Below are 16,179 nucleotides of genomic sequence, written 5' to 3' on the forward strand. Positions count from 1 at the left end.
GTTTGGCTGTTAAATGGCATGATCTCACTTTGTTCCTTAAAGTAACTGTCCATGTCCCCTCAAGGGGGAAGGCAAAGATTTATTCTTTTAACAATTATTCTTTCAGCAGTGAGACAATTCAGTGTGATTTTCTTATGGCCACATGAGCTGTGTCAGTGAGGCAGAGCTGTCCTGTCAGCAGTGTGCCCAGTGTCAGAGCAATCCCTGTCCTGCAGAAAGGTATGCAACCTACTCAGGGGGTTGGGTTTTTTTTGGTTGTGTATGGGTTGTTTTTTTCCTTTTGGCAGATGTCCTTGAGCATTTGAGACGGATGTGAGAGAGTTTTAAGTCCTCATGCAAAACAACCAACTAAACATAACAGATTACACCAGCTCAGGCTTTTCAATTCCTGGATGGTATCAGAGTGCTAATCCAACCTTCATCCTGGATTTCATAAACTGAAACAAGGGAGGTTGGCAGGAGCAGTGTTGCTGGATTGAGGAAGCTGACGACAGTGCAGCATGTGGGCAACACACTGTATAAAGCTCATAAACTTGTAGGCTGATGTGTGCAGCTACCGCTTTGGATTCTGTACTGCTGCTTCCCTTGGCACGAGGCAGCAGCAGGCTGAGAATTAAAGCCTGCTCTTTAGGACGGAGCATTTACCCCTGCAAGACATGAAGGGCTTCCTGTTTCTCACACTCCTCCTGATGACCGTGCACGCTGGAACTGCTTGGAGTGCAAAATGCATAGTAGATTGTCCCAAGCCCTGTGACAGTAATGCATGCAAAAGTACCTTGTACTGTAAGAGAATGGTGCTGGATGACTGTGGCTGTTGCAGAGTGTGTGCAGCGGCTCTGGGGGAGACTTGCTATCGTATGAACTCGGGTATGGATGGTGTCAAGTGTGGTCCTGGGCTGAAGTGCCAGTTTTACACTGAGGAGGATGACTTTGGTGATGAATTTGGTATCTGCAAAGGTAACAATATTCACTTTGCATGTACCCACTGTGACAATTTGACAGCAACCTACATATAGAGCTTGCCTCCTGCTTGAAAGGTCTAAAATGGGATTTTTCCAGCTCAGCCCTTAGCCAAGAAGAAAGTGAAAAATACCTGCTGGTATTAAAAGGTGTTACATGTAGGTGGGACAGGGTTATTAATGTGAGAATATTGTTTAGACTTGGGAACATGTGTGAGGAAATACAGAAGGGATGTGCTTGGAGGTAAGATTTTTGATTGGGACTTGGGAGACCCAGGCACAAGTCCTGATCCTTCCGCTGATTTGGTGAGTGGCTTTCTATAAATTGCGAAGACTTTAATCCTGCAAGTCCAACCTTGTCACGGGGTCCCTGCCCCGACAGGCCCTCCTGGGGGTGAGGTTCCTTCCAGCACTGCGGGCTGCCTGCCCAGGGACCAGGTCTGGGGATCGAGGGAACAGCACTGCCCAAGCACCTGGGGATGTTGTGTTTAATTCATTCCTGCCTTTGAGGTGCTCAGCTACCTTAGGGATGTGGTCGGGGGAGGCAAACAGAGACCCTCCTGCATGAAGGATGGGAATAACAGAACAGGAGCTGACTGTGAGATGAGCAGCCAGCCACTGCTCTCAGCTTATTCCAGGTATGCTGCATGCTGATTTCTTTAGTCATAGACTATAATGGCATTTTTAATTTAAAAGCTATCCTTGCTCCATACAAAAAGGAGAATCTTTTAAAGGAGAGAAGGTATTAAATTACTGAGAGGTAGGATGAAAGTTTTTAAAAGAAATAATTAAAAAAACGGCTTTGCAAAGTATGAATGCAGTGAGTTTTCCTGTGTTCATGTACCACTTCAGTTAGTAGATACAGATATGCCTTTGAAAAACTTCCTCAAAAATGGAGATATCTTGGCAGTTAAATATTAGGAGTATTAATAGCCTTAGTTAAAGGAATGACTTAGGACCAGATGCTGCAAAAATCATTCAGGCTGACTCACATAGAGCATACACTTATTTACACTAGTATTTAAAACCAAATTCATGTGTGTGTTTAAGGGTGAAACCCAAAATATTGGTTTTATTTCTAAAGACTAGAATTTATGCATAAAGATCATATCTTTGGTGCATCTACCAAAAATGTATTTTATTGAGATAGCTGACTGTGGGAATATAACGGAAGATTGGCGAGGAGGATTGTAAACACGCTCAAGTGACTTGCACCTGGGGTGTCGAAAAACACATATATCATACTAGTAACTGTTGTTTAGTCTTGTGTGCTGGACAAGTAGGACATCTGCATTCAGATAACATAGGCCTGTGATAAGACTCAGGGGCACCTAATTGTTCATGCCTGAGATTCCTGCCCTGCTGTGAGAAAGATCAAAGCGCGGTAGAAAACTGCTGCCTGCAAGAAACCCTTAATATACAGGCGAAAGCAGCAGGCCCGGAATCTCTCGCTCTCTCTCTAGCAGGAACCGAGCTCCGCGGTGCCTGCGTCCCCGCTTGCGTGCCTTTGCCCCGGGTGCTGCTTCAGAGATCCCCCGGTTTGCGAGGTAATGGGAATAAATTTGCTCTTTGCATTTTATCCGTGGTCTTGTGGCTGTTCCTGTGTCCTGCCTGTGTCGGCTCACACACTGACTCATTTTCAGTTTATTAAAAATACTGCAGTGCAAGGTACTACCCATAATTCTTTTAACAGTTCTTTTGAATGATTATATACTTTTCACTATCCTCATAGGAATTTCTTTGCAATAGTACACAAAACGGGGAAAAAAGAACCACTGAGGGACATGAGATCTGAATTCTGTAGCTGAATTTTAGAAGCTCTGTAGGAAATGTAAAGTAAAATCTTTTTTCCCAGTGAGTCAGTGGAAAAAAAAAAAAAATCTCATTCATTTCAATAAAGCCATATCTTGACTTAGAGTTGTAAATTAGTATTTAAGGGTTATGGTTCCCATATATTTATTTGTACTAACTATTATAGATCTCATTTCTAATTGTTTTTCTTTTTTCATCTCAGCTCTGAGATAGTACAATCTCTTTCTGTATGTATGTGAATTTTATCAGGCAAAGTATGGGGCCAAATATTGTTGTTTTATAAATTCATTTGTAGCTATGATACCAGATCACTCACTCATTTTAATAACTTTCATGTTTGTAATAATTCAGAGTCAGGATGGCTAGATTCTCAGAAACCATGCCTGGCTGAGGAGGTCCCAGAGCTGAAAATGGGGGAGATCAGGAGAACAGATCCAGGGAGAAAATTAGAAGGGCCAAAGCTCAACTAGAACTTAATCTGGCTACTGCTGTAAAAGACAATAAATGCTTCTATAAATACATTAGGAACAAGAGGAGGGCCAAGGAGAATCTCCATCCTTTACTGGATGCGGGGGGAAACATAGTGACAAAGGCTGAGGTGCTTAATGCCTTCTTTGCCTCAGTCTTTAGTAGCAACAACAGTTGTTCTCCAGGTACCCAGCCCCCTGAGCTGGAGGACAGGGACGGGGAGCAGAATGAAGCCCTGTCCTGGTTTTACTGGGATTTGGTTTCAGTTTGTGGCCAGCCATGGTGATCAAGGCCCTCAGCAGTTAAATCTGGGGCAGCTGACCCTGGCTGGCCCATAGGTGTATTCTATATCATTGACATCAAGCTCACTATAAAAGAGAGGGTTTGCTGGGAAGAGCTGGGGTTTTTTTCTTACTCTCCTTCTTTCTCCCTGTCTGTTGCTGCAGTTCCTGGAGCAACCTGCCAGTGATCTGTGGATGAGTATACTGTTGCCTGTCTTGTGTTGTCATTTATATTGATTTTCTTCATTTCATTAAATCTGGTTAACTTCATCCCATGAGTCTCCTTCTTTTTTTTTTTCCCAATTCCCTTCCTCATTTGGGGAAGGAACATTGGGTGAGAGAAAAACTGCTATCGTTTAGCCCTGGGTGCGGGCTAAACGAAGACAAGCCCCCATAATCCAAGGGGAAATGGTTAGCGACCTGCTACGCCACTTAGACACTCACAAGTCTATGGGGCCAGATGGGATCCACACAAGAGTACTGAGGGAGCTGGTGGAAGTGCTCACCAAGGCACTTTCCATCATTTATCAGCAGTCCTGGCTAACTGCGGAGGTCCCAGGTGACTGGAGGTTAGCAAATGTGATGCCCATCTACAAGAAGGGCCAAAAGGAGGATCCAGGGAACTACAGACCTGTCAGTCTGACCTTGGTGCCAGGGAAGGTTATGGAGCAGATCATCTTGAGTGCCATCAGGGGCACGTACAGGACAACCAGGCGATCAGGCCCAGTCAGCATGGGTTTATGAAAGGCAGGTCCTGCTTGACTAACCTGATCTCCTCCTATGACAAGGTGACCCGTTTACTGGATGAGGGAAGGCTGTGGATGTTGTGTACCTGGACTTTAGTAAAGCCTTTGACACCGTTTCCCACAGCATTCTTCTGGAGAAACTGACTGCTCATGGCTTGGACGGGCATATGCTTCGCTGGGTAAAAACAACTGGCTGGATGGCTGGGCCCAAAGAGTTGTGGTGAATGGAGCTAAATGCAGTTGGTGGCCAGTCACAAGTGGTGTTCCCCAGGGCTCAGTATTGGGGCCAGTTCTCTTTAATATCTTTATCAATGATCTGGATGAGGGGATCAAGTACACCCTCAGTAACTTTGCAGATGACACCAAGTTAGGCGGGAGTGTTGATTTGCTTGAGTGTAGAAAGGGTCTGCAGATGTACCTGGACAGGTTGGATTGATGGGCCGAGGCCAACTGTCTGAGGTTCAACAAGGCTAAGTGTTGGGTCCTGCACTTGGGACACAACAACCCCATGCAATGCTACAGCCTTGGGGAAGGGTGGCTGGAAAGTTGCCTGGTGGAAAAGGACCTGGGGGTGTTGATTGACAGCTGGCTGAATATGAGCCAGCAGTGTGCCCAGGTGGCCAAGAAGGCCAACAGCATCAGGCTTGTATCAGAAATAGTGTGGCCAGCAGGACTAGGGAAGTGATTGTCCCCCTGTACTTGGCACTGGTGAGGCCGCACCTCGAATACTGTGTTCAAGTTTGGGCCCCTCACTACAAGAAAGACATTGAGGTGCTGGAGCGAGTCCAAAGAAAGGCAACGAAGCTGGTGAAGGGTCTAGAGCACAAGTCTTATGAGGAGCAGCTGAGGGAACTGGGGTTGTTTAGTCTGGAGAAAAGGAGACTGAGGGGAGACCTTATCACTCTCTACAACTACCTGAAAGGAGGCTGTAGCAAGGCAGGTGTTGGTCTCTTCTCCCAAGTAACAAATGATAGGACAAGAGGAAATGGCCTCAAGTTGTGCCAGGGGAGGTTTAGACTGGATATCAGGAAAAATTTCTTCACTGAAAGGGTTGTCAAGCATTGGAACAGGCTGCCCAGGGAAGTGGTTGAGTCACCATCCCTGGAGGTATTTAAAAGACGAGTAGATGTGGTGCTTAGGGACATGGTTTAGTGGTGGACTTGGCAGTGCTAGGTTAATGGTTGGACTTGATGATCTTAAAGGTCCTTTCCAACCAAAACAATTCTATGATTCTATGAACATGAGGAGGAGGTATCATTTGTGCTTACCACAGTCATCTTCTTTCTGAAGTGTTTTGTGGAAGCCTGGGCTAGATGGATTCTTGGTCCAACCCTGAATGGCTGTTCATCTGCTCTTAGGAGTTGAATTAGAAACTCTCCAGGACTTGCCATTTAAGGTGGCCTTACGTCCTGGGATGGCAAGAACAGCCTGAGCATAAAGACCTTTCTCCTGGGACACCCCAAACTTATCTTGCAATGGTCTCTTATTTGGGAGTTTGGAAAGGGGATGTTGGAGCTGTATTTTCCTTGTCTCTGTCTCTTAAGCTATGGTCCTGGAAAGGTACCCTCTTCAACAGCAAGGCAGAGGAAGACAAGGGCTGTGACCCCAGGTCTAAACCCTCTGGGAAGTTATGCGATCCAGCAAAAGCATAGAATCCCCTATCATGTGATCCGTGTCAGCTTTGGGATGGGGCAAATCCTCTGCACCTCATTTAATCTTTTTTGAAAAACATTTGGTCCCATCCTGACAGCTGCCTTTTGGTGCTCCTCTACGAGCTTGCTCAGGGATAGATTTGAATTGGGGCAGTATGTGATCAGATGCAGTATAACCAGGCAGCCACCTGAGTGCCAGTGATCCCTTTTGAGCATACTCACTCTTTAGGCTGGAGATGTAGGTGAGCTCTTTGCTGTCTGCCATGGGAAGGCAGACCTTTGCTGTCTGAGAAGTTGTTGCATAGGGGTAGAGTTTCCCCCAGGAGCAGGGGAGTGTCTCACAGGCAGAGGATGCATTTGCCACGCTGGATAGCTCCTCAGGGTTGGGGCGACAGCCTCCATGGAGCCTACGCACAGTGGCCCTGGCCGCGAGTAGCCCAGCACCGGCAAGAGATTGCAGCTATAAATCATGAGAGTCATGTAAGTCAGATAATATCATGCCCGAATAGTGAATTCAGGAACTTTCTGAAGTCATGTTCTTTTCTAAATCCAATGCTAATCCTTTAACTACATCCTCTATGAATACATTTTTTACATATTCATATTGCCTTTGTTGCCGCTTGTCTGCAGCAAGCTCCGTTCGGTTGCTGGCTGGCCTGAGGCTATCCGCACCCCAGGGCCATTGAGCACTGACACCAATGTGAGGATGCAACAAATGGCGTTTATTTAACTGCGCAACAGCCTTATATAGTCGTCTTGTCCCGTACAAACTCGCACGATAATGACACATCCTGCTCCTTTCGCCACGCCTACCTTCCGTTACAGCCCGAGATTTTCCGATCGCCGTACCCTAATCTACCTACATTTCCCCCTCCCCATGCTTCAAGTCATGCAAAGTAAAGCGTATCGCTGATTCTGGAGCCTTGCATCAAAGCGTAAGCGTAGCTGGCGGATACGACATCCCGAGCCCAGGTTCTCCAGTAAGATTCCCCTGCAACTCCTGAGATGCAAAGCAAAAGCAAGCTAATCATAAGTGCATTGTTTAAAGCTTTTGTTTCACTCAGCAACGGCCGCCGTTCCTCATCTTTCTTGGCACCCCGCCGCTTTACCAGACTCTCTGTACTGTCATGACTCCTCACGTCTGAAGGTCGAGGCTGGTGCTGTTTCGGCTTCCCCCACAGGTACTCCTGCAAAACATAAAGCTCGGCGTACATATTACTTCGGGTTAGGATTTTGTTTTAAATCAGGGCGCAAACAGCGTGTAGGGACCCACTGTATAACATCATCCCGTTTGATGGCGGCATACCCCCTCCCGTGATGTAGCAGCTCCCAACCTGTTTTCCACTCCGCTGTCCCAGGGAACCGAACCTTGACTGGGGGGCCCACTTCTGGCACCCCTGGACCCCAATGTCGCTCAATTGGGGCACGCTCTTGGTCTCCCCGGGCAAAATGATTTAACGAATAAAGAGCGCGATGTAAAGTGTGAGATTGGTAGTTGACAGGAATTACGTCTGGGAATCCTTCCCCCTCCCCAAGAATCTTAATTCTGTGTTTTTGTTTCTTACTTAAACCTGGTTCCCTGTGTCTCGCAGAGCCCAGTCAGAGAATCCCAGCCTTGGTTACCCATAAATCCTGCTCTCTGTTGTTGAGCCACAAAGGTTGTATTGACCATTCGTTGCACAGTTTTCTGCAAACATGCAAACAAACAGGGTAACACAAGTAGGATAATGCCTATTATAAACATTCCCATAAGCAGACTCTATCTACAAAACATGCAGTTTACTTCAGAACATACTGTTATTCTCTATTATTCTAGCTGAAAGGAAAATTACTGACAGGAAAGCTGATTCTGTTTAAAGGTTACACAGATCAGGCCTTTTAGAGCCTACTCTGAGGCCTACTCTTGCTAAACCGTTGCTAAACCATCCGGTATCAATTTCCCCCTTTGGAAGTAGTTAGATTTATTATCTCACTACTTCCATATACTATTCTCAATGATTGTCTTAACACAACCCACGCAGATCCCTATGATAACTATAATCACAACTACATAAACTATTCCCTCTAATAATGTGGCTAACCATCCTTTTAGAGACAATCCACCTAATTCTTGCAGGATTTTGTTGAGCCAATTATTTCCTGCTGCATCCCTGATTGCCCTGCTGTCTTCTGCTACTCTCTGTCGGATCTCCGGATCTAAATCCCACCTCCACATATGGTTTAATACACTTGATCGGAAACCACCGTACTCCTGTGCCTGTAGAGACAGAAGCATAACCTCGACCCATTAGTAATAGTTCCCCTGGTCCTAACCACTCGTTAGTACCTGGTTCCCTATACCACACTTTGCCTTTGTTTTGCACATAGCTTGCTCCCTGTCGAACTGCCTCCCAATGTATTACAATTGGGGGTCGCTCCTTATCTCCTGCTAAAGTTAAACGGTTAAGAACATAAACAGCTTTTGCAAGTCTCTCAGAAGGTTCAGTTTCCTCTCCCCCTTTTTGTTTTTGCAGAAGCTGTTTCAATGTACTATGAGCACGTTCCACAATCGCCTGACCCGTAGGCGAATGAGGAATCCCAGTGACATGTGTAATATCCCATAGTTGACAAAATTGACGAAAAATTTATGAACAGTATGCTGGTCCATTATCAGTCTTAAGTTGTTGTGGAACCCCAAGACTTGCAAAGCAAGCAAGTAAATGTCATTTGACATGACGACCTGTTTCCCCAGTTTGTGCTGTTGCCCATATTACATGTGAAAACGTATCAACAGATACATGAACATATTTGAGCCTTCCAAATTCTGCAATGTGAGTAACGTCCATTTGCCACAGTTACAACGCACTCAATCCTCGAGGATTTACCCCTATTCCAATTCCCATGCCAATTTTCTGACAACTAGGACAAGCACTAACTAATTCACGTGCTTGTGCCATGGTGAGGTGAAATTGTTTCGCTAACATTTTCGCTGATTGATGAAAGAATTGATGGGATAGGTGTATTTGTTCAAATAAATTTGGTGATATTTGCGTATAGGATACAAGTGTGTCTGCTTTATTATTTCCAATGCTCAAATCTTGATCAAACTGATGACTACGAATGTGGGTGACAAAATAAGGTATCTCTCTGAGGTTTATTGCTTGATGCAACTGTAGCAAAATGGTGTAAAGTCGCATATTTCTTATTGGTCGTATAAAAGCTCTTTCAATTCGATTTACAATGCCTGCTGCATAAAGAGAGTCTGTTACAATATTGACAGGTAAATCCTTCCATTTTACAAAAACCTGATATATCGCAAAAAGTTCAAGTGTCTGCAATGAGTCCTCAGTAAATTCCTGAGAATTTACAATGTTTCCATTGTCCATCCTCTTGCCAGGTAATAACTGCTGAATGTGATCGCTTTCCTGCATCAGTAAAAACAGTTAGTCCAGTCATAGGTATCTCTGATCTGATAGGTTTTTCTTCCCAATCCTGTTTGCAAATAAACTGTAGCTTTTTATCTTTTGGCAAACGTGTTAACAATTGTCCAGTAAAGTCCTGTAAGGCCATTTGAAAAAGAGTTGACTGATTTGTTAACCACTGTAGATATTCCTTTCTGATAGGTAAATAGATAGCATCTGAGTCTAGTCCGGTAATGTCTGTAATCCTTTTATGCACTTTGACAAGCAATTGTGCTATTGCTTCCACTCTGGTACAAATTGTTGTTTTAGGATGAAAAACCAAAGAGTCCACTCGAGCATTGCCTTCTGCAATAAACCCAGGCAAATTAGTATGATTTCTTACATGTAAAACATAAAACAATGCAGTTCGGATTTGAATTTCTTGCCACAGAGCTCGCAGCAATTCAAAAACACACTGATTACATATATGCTCTATAACAGATCTATCCAATTGCTTTATAATGCCAGCTACATATGCTGAATCAGCAATCAAATTAAAGGGAATGGGAAAATTCTGAAATATTTTTAATACAGCTCGTAATTCTACCACCTGAGGTGAACCCTTTTGTTGTATTACCATAGATTCCCACTTGCCATCAGAATACCAGACAAGGCCCGCCTTGCCTCTGTTCCCAGATCCATCCGTAAAAATGGTAGTTCCATCCACAGGAGTGTCTGCGCACCACACTCCTGTGGCAATTGGAAGTTCCACACTCAATTTTATAACAGGATGGGAGGGCAAGTGGTAAACAACCTGTCCCGAGAAATTCTCCATAGCTGTTTGCAAAGCAAAGCTATTAGCCATACACCACTCAAAATATTGAGCTGCAAAATAGGAACGGTTAGTGATGCAGGGATCTCTGGCTACAAGCTCCCGACATCGCATCCGTCCTTTGATGAATAATCTGTGCCAATAGCTCTGTAACGAATCTGATCATTCTGAATTCCATTGACCACTTATTGCATACGGAATTTGCCTATCAAACAAAGTGATAATTTGTATTTCCTGATTCAAATCAATACGATGTACAAATTTGGAATGTAGCCTGCTTTCTATTTCTGTAATCAGTTGCTGTATCTCTGAAGTAGTGTGTCGTGGCGCTGTTAAAGTTGTGTCCCCTGCTAACAATTGGAATAGAGACTGCAATTGTGACGACGTAAGCCCCAAGTACGGCCGCAGCCATAACTTGAGCCTTATGTTCCACAGTACCCACTTTTGCACATGCCTTTATCATAGCATTCAAATCTGTTTTTCCAGGTAAAGCTTCAATGATCTTTTGACAATCAGCATTAGCATTATCCCTGTTTGCCACAGGTCCAAGGCTTGGCAGCCGCACAGGTTAACCCCTTGTGGAAACACCAGTCCTGCGCTCCCTGCGGTTCGGGCTGCAAGTTAACTGCATAGGCCTGGAACTGGTTGGGAAGATTCATTTGTGTCAGCATACGGTTCCCCCCCCGCATTCTTTCTCCAGTTTCCCCGTATTCCGCAGCTGGTTGTTATCAGCTGACCTTGAGCATTATACTGAGACCTGCACAGCTTCACAAAATGCCCTAGCTTCCCACAGCAATGACACATCAAAACAGAGTTATCTCTCCCACTCAGCTTCAACTTCTTAAGGCAGTTTTTCTTAAAGTGACCTTCCTGTTCGCATGTATAACAACGATGAACTACCTTAATTGCCGCCGCAAAAGTTTTTGCTAAATGCTCCATCTGAAATGTGGTGGTTCCTACTTTCTCACAAGCATCCATTAGCTCAGTTAAGGTGGCATTACTATTTGCCATCCCTGCAACAACTTTCCTGCAGTCCTCACCTGTGTTGTCTTTCGCTAACTATAGTGGTAATGCTTCTTTTACAATTTTCCAATCTAACAGTTGCCAAATCTTTCTTCCCTCAGGACCCGCACCCACAATCACCGGATATGCCCGTGGAATCACAACTCCTTCTAATAACACATCTCGAATGACCCCTTTCCATTTCACTCCTCCCTCACCTCCCCCCCTTCCCCTGTATACGCGGGCGGAAGCTGACCCTCTCCCTCACCTCCCACATTACCAGATGGACGCAAACCTCCCCCCCAGCCCTGATCTAAAGGTGGAGTAGGGAGTTGTAAAGGAGGTTGAGGTGGCCCTAATACTTGTCTCGAACACAGAGGGGGGTTTTTGGGGGAGACATAGTCACGTGTCCCGAGGCGTTGGCTGAACGATGCTGCTGCAATTCCGTCTTTAATTCTTCCAGTCGTCTACCAAGCTCTGTCATGTCAAGTTCGTGTCCATTTCGTGATGGTAACAGTCCTTTAAGTCCTTGTGACTCTGGTACTGCTGACTCTGTAAATGGCGAATCTGGTAAAGGTGGGTACAAAGCATGTTTACCCTCCTTCTTGTCCTCCTGCTCAGCCTCATCCGTAGAGAGATCAATGAGAGGGAGGGGGTTTCGGAGGGGGTTTCTGCCAAGTCTCCTGTTCAGCGTCTGAATCAATTAGTTCAAATCGAGTTCGTGTTTTAGGGCGCACTACTGGTTCTGATGGATCTGTATCTATTTTTCTCACTCCCCGCTCCTCAGCTTTTTTCGGAGCCGTCCGTACCCACGGTGATAAAGGAGCTGCCACCGGTACAGCCACCGGGGCCGTGGGAGGTGTTGGTCCCGCAAACAGTGAGGGGGTAGTAGGCGCCTGTGGTCCTAAAGCCATAAAAGCTGTATGTGTGACTTCTCTCTCTGCTTTTATTCCTTTTAACGCTTCACTAACCAGCCTCCACGTAGCAGACAATTTAAAGGCTTCCTTATCACCACTTGACACCACATTCCAGAGAGAGTCACCAATCTTCTCCCATAAAGGCACTTCAAAGACATCATTAAAGGTTGTAAAATGTCCTTTATCTTTTGCCCAAAACAGTAACTGCTTTAACGCAGCTTCGTCATATTTAATTCCTCTCTCAGAGAGTATATGTTGGAGGAGTTTCACCACTGTCACTTCTGTCTTAGTCAGGGTAGACCCCATGTAAACACGTCCGAGCCGCATCCCATGTCGCCCAGTCCTCCCGCGCAGTCCGTAGCAGCCACAAGATAACTCCCCATGTTTTTAATTCTTTGGCAGAACCCGCTGCCATAGCTCGCTCAGCGAGCTGCATCGAGCACCGCTCCCAGGTATTCGGCTGTAAACAATCAGCCGGTCCTGCCCTTTAACGAGACGGTCCACACACTGGGCTACGTCTTTTGATTTCACAGAAATCTTAAATTCCCCGCCCAGTAACGAAATCACCTTTATCAAGGTTTCCATGGTTCGCGAACCCACTCCGACCGCCTGCGGTCCGCCAGCCCAGCAATCACGTCGGGGTCACCACTTGTTGCCGCTTGTCTGCAGCAAGTTCCGTTCGGTTGCTGGCTGGCCTGAGGCTATCCGCACCCCAGGGCCATTGAGCACTGACACCAATGTGAGGATGCAACAAATGGCGTTTATTTAACTGCGCAACAGCCTTATATAGTCGTCTTGTCCCGTACGAACTCGCACGATAATGACACATCCTGCTCCTTTCGCCACGCCTACCTTCCGTTACAGCCCGAGATTTTCCGGTCGCTGTACCCTAATCTACCTACCGCCTTTAATTTGCATTTTAATATTACAACTGTTTCAGAGAAGGATTACTGATAGCGCATTGTAAATAAGCTATAGGAAAAGATGTATATAATGTGTGGTAAGGAAAACCTATGATTATTAAAACTGGAAAATACTTGTAACAAACAGTCAGCATCCTGAAATCCTGTAGTTAAGGTTTAGCTGACCTCCACTCAAAGGTTTTCCACTTTTAAGGGTATATGCAGAACAGTTATTAAGAGTGCTGGCAGCTGACTTGGATCACTGAGGACTGCTTTGCTATGTTACTTTTTTCCAGAGTGTCCCTATGGTACCTATGGAATGGAATGCAGGAAAACCTGCAACTGTCCCTCTGGCATCTGTGACAGAGTAACCGGCAAGTGTTTGAAGTTCCCATTTTTTCAACTATCTGCTTCAAAGCCTCCAAGTTGACAAAAAATAATTTCATACACAGGTAAGACTTTGTGGGGCAGTTGATTTTAGCAGCAATCACCTTCTAAGTGATCTACTGCTGTGTATGCTGTGCATGAGTGATGTGTACTTTGGTGGAGCTGTGCAAACAGCTAACAACACAAGGTACATTTATTTTTCTGATTGGTAGCTCCCTTAATATAAGGCAAGGAATTAGGTGAGCTGTGACATAGTAAAAACATTTTGAAATCCTAACATGGGCGAAATACTTTGCAGCTGTTGCATGGACTAGCAGTACAACGTCACCTGTGCAATGGGAGGATTTGCCTTAGCCAGTTCAGATGCATTTAGCTATTTTGTGTAGAATAGGATTTCACTAGGTTGCATTTACTACTGTTAGCTAATATATGGTAAAAATAACATCTTTTTTCCATGAAGACAGAGCTTTATACATTTTCAGATGTCAGTGAACTGTTTTATTAAATGTTTTATTTTAGTTATTTATCACAGTATCTCTGGAATAAGTTCTTATCTTTAAGATTATGTCTGAAGCCTGTAACACCTTTCCAGAATTTAAAAAAAAAAAAAAGTGTATGAGAAACTGGAGTGTTTTGAGGCAGAAGGGAGAGATCACTGAAGTTTTTAAAGCTGGGATTAAAATTTCTTCCCCTTTTGATTCTCCACCTGATGATACTGAGGTATATTTGACTGAACAATGTTTACTCTAAATTTAAACACCAATCAAAACCAATATAAATGTAAACATTTTAAATAAATATCAGAGATTTAATCCTAGACCTATTGGGAGTTTTTCTAGGGTTTCACCCAAAAGTCATTGAATTTTATTTCTCCTCCAGCTGCAGTTTGTTTGCCTCATTTTGATTTTCTCCTGTTATACTAAGCTATCTAGAGTTTGTTGCCTTAATGCATGCATTATCTTTCTCCCACTCTCTGTTTAAAGTTAGACAGAAACAAACTTTTTCAGCTTATGCTCATACCACATTTAAAATGATCTTTAAAAAAAAACTTTGCAAGATGGATCAGTCCTGATCTTTTTGGATTTTTCTCCATGATCATGCTCTTTTGCCTTTCCAGGTTTTGTTTATTACAAAGGGTGCTGAAATAACATGAAAAAATATTCCTGTTTTACTTTTTCTGTATGTATGTAGCCTATATTCCAAATCTTCCCAGGTAGTCTGTTTTCATCAGTTCCTCCTCTCCCTTCCTCTACCTCCCTCGGCTTTGGTCCCAAATCTGCAACCTCAGTGTTTAGCAGCTTGTCTAATCCCAGCCAGGATGAGATCTTGACCCCATAGAAACAAATGGAATTTCTTACCCGTGCAAAGATTTCACACTGGTTTCTGTCCTCAGAGGTTCATCATTGGATGTAGACCAGGGACACTGTGGGTAGTACTGCATGGGATGGTCACACAGGATTTCTTTTAATAGTGGTCTTCAGAAGTAGCTATAGAATCTAGGACAGATCCTCAATGAATTAAAACAGCTGTGAATGCTTCTGTATTTTAATCAGGTGAATTTCTGGCCTGTATATTTTATAAAGACATTATGGCTACATATACCCTAGTAAATGTAACGGTGCCAGAGCATGTTCCTGTGTATTGCAATTTGATCACTTTGGCAGTCAAACAGTAGGGCAGTGGCTGGTGTGCTTTGTGCCAGGCCAGCTAGCCATGCCAAGCAACCTCAGCCACAGCTCAGGAATTAGTGTCAGACAGGGACCATTTCCAATAGAAAAACAGGATATCTTTTACCTTTTCTTGGAGAGTAAGATAGTTTAATGCCATGCACCAGCCTATTCCACACCAGCTGGCCTCAGTAAGAGGCATGTTTAATTTACTGCTGTACTATTGAGGATGTGCTGCTTGGTCCCATGTCACGCTGTAGTGTTACAGTGAGAACTGGAAACTGAACTCAGATCACCTGCCTTATGCTTAAACTATTAGAAAACACATCTGGCTTATGCCATAATTTGGCAGAAATTTTGCAACTAGATAACTGGAGGCATTCAGGGAGATTCCTGCAAGAATTGTCAACCAAGGTTTTCCTGAAGTGTTCCCCAAACCAGGGACATTGCTGCAGGAGAATATTTTAATTCTCTCATTTTCATGAAATCCACCTTTATTTTTGTATATTTTCAGAGAATGACATGGCATCAGGGGATGGCAATTCTGTAAAAGAGGAATTCGTTAAGGAAAAAGCTATTGCTCTCCAGTAATGAAATGGCTAAATCCTCGCTGATATTTACTTACACTATTAAGACTTTCAAGTGAATACATTTCTCACAGATTATTGAATATGCAACAACACTCTTTAAGAACAAAGTAGATCTATAGCATATGAAAATGTAACCTCTGAAGGCCAATTGTGATTCTGTTTTTCATGAGAAAAATGTTTACTCAAAAAATAGACTGTACAGTGTATATGATTTTTGATATTTGTTTTAATAAGTATTTGAACAGAGAAATGTATTGTAGATTCCTGAATGTATAGTAATATTAAAAAAACCAACACGATTCAACCCTCCTCATTTAAATAACGCCAGAGGCCGACTCTTGCAGCCTGAGGGTGGGAAAGCTCTCACTGAATTCAGTGGACAGTTTGGGTTAGTGAAACTATTGGTGTGGAGCCAATGTGGAAGAAACATGCATCAACAAATCCCAGGACAGAAAGCAACACCCTTGAATCACAATAATAATAATAATAATGTAGGAGCACAAGGACGTGAATTAAATAAACCAACTTCAGTTGTTACTAATTTTCTGGTTTTTGGAAGTTTTGTGACAATTCCTTGGAGATAA

At 44.0% G+C, this 16,179-nt stretch overlaps 1 pseudogene; it reads left to right on the forward strand.

The window, feature by feature from the left end:
- Positions 1-647: 647 nt before the first annotated feature.
- On the forward strand, positions 648-15,619 carry LOC137677126 (endothelial cell-specific molecule 1-like; annotated as a pseudogene).
- The last annotated feature ends 560 nt before the right edge of the window (positions 15,620-16,179 follow it).

The sequence above is a fragment of the Nyctibius grandis genome (assembly GCF_013368605.1).
Source record: "Nyctibius grandis isolate bNycGra1 chromosome W unlocalized genomic scaffold, bNycGra1.pri SUPER_W_unloc_1, whole genome shotgun sequence".
Taxonomy (NCBI): domain Eukaryota; kingdom Metazoa; phylum Chordata; class Aves; order Nyctibiiformes; family Nyctibiidae; genus Nyctibius; species Nyctibius grandis.